At 42.1% G+C, this 7895-nt stretch overlaps 1 protein-coding gene across 13 annotated transcripts in view; it reads right to left on the bottom strand.

Moving 5' to 3' along the window:
* MYO9A (myosin IXA) overlaps nucleotides 1-7895 on the bottom strand; it is a 291871-nt gene that overhangs the window by 283798 nt on the left and 178 nt on the right. For 9 of the 13 annotated variants that reach the window (XM_086711111.1, XM_086711115.1, XM_086711108.1 and 6 more), the window contains exon 1: nucleotides 7320-7459. The exons of 2 other annotated variants lie outside the window; for them this stretch is intronic. The gene's annotated coding sequence lies outside the window, so the exon portion shown is untranslated. Of the gene's footprint in view, nucleotides 1-7319; nucleotides 7460-7786; nucleotides 7812-7895 lie in introns of those variants that run through there. 2 more of the 13 variants (XM_086711107.1, XM_086711105.1) reach the window with 2 other exon arrangements.

Here is a 7895-nt window from a genome sequence, read left to right on the forward strand (position 1 = left end):
AATTTTTTCATTATTCTCTAAGTTTTTTTATTATTAAAAAAAAAAAGTAGGGGAGAGGCTGGAAGAGAACCAAAAGAAGGTAGAGTTTCAAAAGAAAGTAAGGAAAAAATACGATCTAAAAATCATTTATAAACACATATCCACACAGTCATCTGAAGAACTTTCTTCTTTATATTTAAAAAGAAAAAGGGGCACCTGGGTGGCTCAGTCTTGTTAAGCATCCAACTTCGGCTCAGATCGTGATATGAGCTCAAGCCTCCCAAAGACTCCGTGCTGACAGCTCAGAGCCTGGAGCCTGCTTCAGATTCTGTGTCTCCGTCTCTCTCTGCCCCTTCCCAAGTAGTGTGCATGCGCGTGCTCTCTCTCTCTCTCTCTCTCTCAAAAATAAACATTAAAAAAAATTTTTTTAAAGAAAAAAAATCCAGAGATTACTCAACCCACTATCATCTAATCAATATAAGTAAACAGATTTCAAACAAATACTTACACATTACAAATAGCAATAGTACTACAATCTGTCAATGATTTAAGGAATGTTTGTCACTGGCAAACAGAACATTGTCTTATGATACCTCAATTGAAGTATCATAATACATTGAATCAAAATACATTCTAACATCCATTAAACTTATATAGTAAGAAATCAAAAGCATTTCTTTGAAACTTCATGAATTCAAAAATATTATCACAGTTGAAAGACAGCTAGCCGACTTTCTACGATTTACTTCTATTAGCAACAAACTTTGATTAACCATTTATTCTTTTTTAAAAAAAATTTTTTTTTTCAACATTTATTTATTTTTGGGACAGAGAGAGACAGAGCATGAACGGGGGAGGGGCAGAGAGAGAGGGAGACACAGAATCGGAAACAGGCTCCAGGCTCTGAGCCATCAGCCCAGAGCCTGACGCGGGGCTCGAACTCACGGACCACGAGATCGTGACCTGGCTGAAGTCGGACGCTTAACCGACTGCGCCACCCAGGCGCCCCTGATTAGCCATTTATTCTAAATGCCACACAATGAATTCTTTAAATTCCTGACCTCATATTTAAATATAACAAGAAATAGACATATTTGCAGGAGAAAAGGAAAATTTGTTGAATATCAACTATGTGCCTAGTGCTTTACACAAAGTTTTTTTTAACTCTAAATGATAATCTTGTGTCAGGTAAGTATTTCCAATTTGAGAAATGCACATTCCTAAAGCTCAGAAATGTTAAGTGACTTGCCTATAAATGACAGCTTATAAATGATGAGGCTAGAAACTGAATTGAGGTTGTTGGAAATCCAGGTTTGAAAGTCCATATTCTTTCTACTTGATTGGCCTTAATGGACTTAAATTAATATTTACAGACAGAAAAGCCCATCTAAGGAAAAAGTATGTTTAAAAGAATACCTTCATATTCAAAGAGCTACATAATGTCAAAGAAAAATCAAAACTGAGAAAAAGAAAAAATACACTCTAAAATGATTGCTGGTTGTAAAAAAAAAAAAAAAAAAAATTCTTAGCAAGCCAGCTGTCTATGACATAGGACAGCTAGTACTTTCCTCACTGTACATGTAAAATTACACTCCGGTTGCCCGCTGGATGACCCCACTGCCAAAATATGCTAGCAACATAATTCACATTAAAACTCAGAGGCCAAACGCCATTTGGAAAGTGCTTTACATGTTTACTATACACATCTTCAGCAAGTTCACCATTCAAAATTAATAGGCTATTTTCAACAAATATTCTTTGATCTATCATATTATTTTCTACCACTCTGAAATATTAAACTTATAAACAAGAAAATCTACTTAAATATAAACATCCCACAACTGAATATCAGAATATTAGAATATTAGTAGAATGTGATTTCAAATTTGTCTGTTGCATGTAAGTATGCGAAAATTACATTTCTGTAATATAACAAATTATATTCGTTCTACAGGATCACAATCCCGATACCTATCTCTCATATGTCTAAAGATACACACAAAATATGTAGAAAAAAACATTAAAAGAGTTTTCCCATTTAAAATTAAATCCTCTTTGAACTGGATTAGTAACTAGAAAAGGGCATGAGGTAGCTTACGGAGTTGTAGAAATATTCTGCATTTTACCATGGGTGTTGGTTACACTGGTGTGTTTACTTGGTGAAAATTCACTTAGGATCTGTGTACTTTTTTGTATACTTTAAAATTTATAAAAAAAACATTATACACACACACACACACATATACATATTTTTTTTTAAATCCCCAATCTAAGTCTTCCTTCCTATATAGTAGGGATAAAAAAGAAGTTAAATACACAAGTAATTAGGAATTTCATTTGAGAGCTATGATAGACATAAGCACTAAGTAGGAGCACACAGGAGTGGCATCTAACTCAATCTAGAAGTAAAAGAAATCTTCCTGAAGATATACCTGAAACAAATCCTGAAGGTCAGACAGGAATTAGCCAAGCAAAGAATGGGTGAAGGGAAAGACAGGAAAGGAAGAGAGATGCAAAGACAAGAGAAAAAAGCACCTTATCTGGGCGGAAGCCTAAGTTCAATAAGGGTGGATCAAAGAATTTAAGGAACAGAGCATGGGAGGAAAGCCTAGAAAAGTAATAGGTCATAAAGAATCTCACATACATGCCATGCTACAATTAAGCTTTATCCTGAAAGCAATGAGAAGACACTGAAGATCTTTCAATAGGAAAGGACATGATCAGATTTGTATTTGTACTACAAATGTCAACTATAGTGTCTGCCATGCTTGCAATCCCATTTTGTGAGAAATTAGCCCACACACTGCCCTGTGCTTTTCACCATTATGATCCTGCCCCGCACCCACATGCACAAATAAACACATGGCCAACACTAAATGGCCAGGAGTGATCACATGTCCCAAGTACACAGGCTTACTAGTAGCCCATGAGAAAAAGAGCTGAGCCCAAGAGATGGTTTCTTAGAAATTCAAACCAGAAAATCCTAGGGAAAAGGAAGAAGTTAACAAACAGCTCAAGTTAAAATGCCAGCATCCAGGAGGCAAAATGTTGGCACAGGAGTAACACAGTAGTTATAAGGAGGCATAAATTGGGAATAAAGGGAAGCTGTGAGAGGAAAAACTGGAGTAGGGAGAAAAAAAGAGAAATCGTACAAGTATCTAAGACACATTAACCACAGAGCACTAGGAGTGAAATATGTATTTTTCTGCTTTTAGTTTTATTTATTAAACTCCTGTTCTTCTTGAGACCAAGGTGTTTAACTTTTCCTAGGTTCCCTTTCTGCATGTTTCCTTTTAAAAAGCACTCCACTACTTACTGTAACTTGAGTCTCTTTGCAAATGAAAGACTCTAACTAAAAGAGCATTTTAGAACACCTAATCTGGCAGCAGTGCAGAGAATGAACTGGAGGGTAAGACAAAACAAGAGGCAGAAAAGAGAAAGCAACAAGACTCCTTAGAACACATTACAGGAGCACCAGAGACATTTCTGGTTAAAATAAAATAGAAACAACAAAAACAACAATAAATATGAAATTATCATGAGGGAGAATGTGGAGCACTTAGTGACGTTGGTAGTAAGGTACAGAGTGGACAATGATTCACAGGTTCCTGAAGACTTCTCAAGGAGAGTGGTGCCATTCACCAAGATAGGAAATCAAAAACAAAAATTTTTGTTGCAGTTTGTCTCCCTCTCCCCTCGCCTTTCTGGAAGAAAGAGAAGCAGAGAAGAGTTTTTATTTTGCACACATTTGAAGTGCTTGTGAAATGTGAATCCAAGAGGAGATATCCATTAGCAGTGATTCATAAGGAAAAGTTAGAGATCTATACAGCAGCTCTAAACTTAGAAATACATAGAGTCAGGGAGCACCTAGGTGGCTCAGTCGGTTGAGTGTCTGACTTCAGCTCAGGTCATGATCTCACAGTTCATGTGAGATCCCACAGTTCATGGGTTTAGTCCTACGTCGGGCTCTGTGCTGACAGTTCAGAGCCTGGAGCCTGCTTGCAATTCTGTGTCTCCCTTTCTCTCTGCCCCTCTCCCACTCACACTGTCACTGTCTCTCTCAAAAATAAACAAACATTAAAAAAAAAAAGTCAATGTTAGATTTTAAAACATGAACCACCGGGGTGCCTGGGTGGCTCCAGTCGGTTAAGCATCCGACTTCAGCTCAGGTCATGATCTCACAGTCCATGAGTTCAAGCCCCGCATCGGGCTCTGTGCTGACCGCTTGGAGCCTGGAGCCTGCTTCATATTCTTTGTCTCCCTTTCTCTAACCCTCCCCCATTCATGCTCTGTCTCTCTGTCTCAAAAGTAAATAAACATTAAAAAAAATTTTTTTAAACATGAACCAAAATTTTTTGACTAATATTTATTTTAAATTAAGTTAATACAACTAAAAAATCATGCAAACTAGGAAACACTATTCTTGGTAAACCATATTTTCAAATATCCTACACTTCTCTACAAACAAAGAAGACTGAACAAACATCTACAATAGTAAAATTCAAATGATTACAAAGGATGGGTTTATAGTACTAATTTCTACTGAGGTTTTACTTCTTAAAAAAAATCTAATTTTACTCCCATTTCCCTCATAAACTAAGGCATTATTGTTAACTAAGGGAAAAAACTATTAAATCACATTAGACCGTGAACCTCACTATTGATACGTAAACCATAATAATATTTTTTAAAGAACTTAATCACTTGGGGCAGCTGGGTGGCTCAAGTCAGTTGAGCATCTGACTTTGGCTCAGGTCACGATCTCACACAGTTCGTGAGTTCAAGCCGGGTCCAGCATCTGGCTCTATGCTAACAGCTCAGAGCCTGAAGCCTGCTTCAGATTCTATGTCACCCTCTCTCTCTCTCTCTGCCACTCCCTTGTTTGTGGGCTCTCTCTCTCAAAATAAACAAACTTAAAAAAAATTAATCACTTACTTTACTAGCTTTAGACATTCAACTTCTATCTGTAATGTAAATGTTGGATTTCTGTCCTATAATCTTTTCTCCTCTCATTTATACCTTTTGCCCCCAAATCTATTACTATCAATCCAGAATTTGATAATGAGCTTAAGACACAAAGCCAGCTGCCTCCTGGCCGTCAGTATCTGACAGAAATATAATCACCCAAATCCAACCTGTCACAAATTCTTTTTTGACAAAAATAAAAACCCCATTCCTCCCTTCTATCAATTCCCACTTCAGTGAAGGGCACAAGCTAGAAACCTAAATCTTCTACGAACCTTCTCCCTAATTCCAAATCCAATGAAATCACCAAGTCCTCTCTACTCCCAATACCCAAATCCAGACTCCCTATCATCATTTGCCTAATATTCCTGCCCTTAGCCTTAGACTACCCTTTAATCCACCCTCCTCACTGCAGCCAGTGACCTTTTAAAAATGCAAATCTGATCATTTCAGTCCCCGACTTTATATCCTTCAATAACTTATTTGATAAATATTGTAATCACCATCAAAGCTAATGAATCACTCCGTGAAAGCTCGGAGGTTCAATGATAACTTTAGTTATATCCTTTTTTGTAGGTTCAATACAAAAGAATCATCAGGAAATTTTTTAAAATCCTGATAATTATTTACAACATACATGTAACAGCTGATACACTAAAAGAAAAGCAAATGAGACCGTTTGTAAAAGCAAAGACTAAAAATAATGTCAAGATCATAAAAAGAGAATACTATACAGCCCATGAATGTGGCATGTCCATATGTACTCTAATTGAATGAGCTCTAGGCTCTACTATCAAGTGAGGGGCAGTGAGGGGAGGTATAGAGTGTATAGTATTGCAAGCATTTGTGGTGCATTTTAAGAATATATTTGAGAATATAAATTTAAAAATCACAGGAAGGACCCACATAAAGATGGAAATAGTAGTTGCCTCTCAAAAGTAAAAACAGGTGGTTGCAGGATAAAGGGGGAAGAGAAACGTTTTGCTGCATACTCTTTAGAACCTTTTGACTTGTATACTATGTCTAGTTATTACCTGTAATTTTAATATGATTTTCTCCCGCTTCAGTTTCACACACACAAAAGAAAAAATTTTAAAGTACTAACTACAAAAACCTCACTATATACTTCATCCCTAGGTACTGATCACTTAGTGCATCATTACGTTTCCTTCTTGAGAACTCAGGAGTTCAACTTCCACAAACAAGATTTTATTCACTATTTCACTACTGCTGAGAAGGCTGTTGGTAATGACATCAGTCAACACTGCATGATAACTGTACTTGCTCCTTGGAAAAGGAGCAGCACCAGGTAGCAGAAATTTATTACTAAATTGACATTAAAATCTTCAGGGATTAAGGAAAGCCACAAGTCTTATTTTTCCGGAAAATTCAAAAAACACGTTAAAAAAAAAACAAAAAACAATCGCCTTGTGTCACTCAAAAACAAAACAAAAAAATGTGTAAAAATCTTCCAGAAAGGGAAGCAAATGATACTACATGGAGACACGGTCACATCCCTTAATGTAATGTGATTTAATTCTTATAGAGGTCCCTAAATGTCAGACTGGATTACCTCACACGTTCTACAGAAGAGACAAGATGAGAAGCAGGCTGTCTGACCTTATATTAGCACACACACCCCTGCCCTGGGCCCGCACTCTTCCCTGTCCCCTCCCTCCTTTGGGTGTCAGTTAGTCCCCTTAGGTCCCACTGGGGGGGGGGGGGTAGGGAGTACACTAGGTTAAGCAAACACCCCTCTAGGATTTAAAGGCAAAACTCTTCCAACCAAAGAAAAGAGAAAGATAACAAGGTCTGCCTGAGAGGACTGGGGGAGAGGCTGCTGTCTGATGGGGTCTACAGAGGGGCTGACACCAGATCCACTGGGAGGAGAGAGCATCAAGAACAGACTATCCGCAAGGCGAGGAGGGTAGGGTTGACGGGAAGCGAGCTGGGAGGGGTCCGCAGGCAGGGGGTGGGCTGCAAGGTCGCTCTGGGTTAGGGGGCGGCCGCGCCTGGGTGTCAGAGGAACTGTGACCGGGTCAGCTTACGGGAGGCCGTAACGGAGTCTGGAGGCTCCACGAGGAGTCCTAAGAGAGTCCGAAGGGGGTTCTAACGGGCTGTGCTGGGGATGGGGGGCCGTGACAGAACCGTCCGGGAGCTGGCGGGCCGGAGTGGTGTCTGGCCAATGAAAGATACAATGGGTGGGGTCTACCGGGGACCCAGCGCAGCGATCTGGTGTCTGGGAGGCTCCTAAGCAGACCCGCTCACGGGGCGTCTCCGCTGGGGCGGGGCTGCCCCAAAGGAGCCAAAGAGCGAGACCGAGACGTGGGCCGGGCCGGGCGGCAGGGCCTCTGGGCGGCTTGGGCGGGTCTTACCTCGGGCTCCGCCGCGGTGGCCACTGCAGCCCCCTCCTCTTCGGGAAACGCCACCTCCTACCCGCGGCCCCAGGGTCAGGGCGCCGGAGACCGCAGAGGCTGAGGCCACCAAGAGTCAAACGGTTCCAGGAGGGTGGGCCCAGCTGCCTCAGGGTCCGGGAGAGCGGCCGCCGCGCATCCCCCGCCCTGTCAGAGAGACTCCGCCCGGCCCGCGAGGGCACATCCCCCGCCGCACCCCGCCCAGAGAGCACGCGTTGGACCGTCGCCTCAGCCGCTGTCGCCGCCTCTGCCGGTGCCGCGGGTGCCTCCTCCGCCGCCTCTCACAGTCCTTGCGGTACCCTCAGCAGCCACCGCCAACCGCCGCCGCGTCCCTCGTCCGCTCAGGCCCGCGCGCCCCCGACCCCGCGCACGCGGCCCCGCCCCGAGCGACTCCTCGGCTGCAGACGAGCAGGCGCGCGCGCACTTACCTCCCACGCCCCCTACCGCCTGCCGGAGCCGGCCAGCCTGCCGGCCCTGCCCCCGCACGTGACGCCGCCGGAGAGAACGGCTGGCGCTTGCGCGGGCACGCCCCATTCG

The sequence above is a fragment of the Puma concolor genome, chromosome B3, assembly GCF_028749965.1.
Source record: "Puma concolor isolate L17-30 chromosome B3, mPumCon1.1.hap2, whole genome shotgun sequence".
In the NCBI taxonomy this organism is placed as follows: domain Eukaryota; kingdom Metazoa; phylum Chordata; class Mammalia; order Carnivora; family Felidae; genus Puma; species Puma concolor.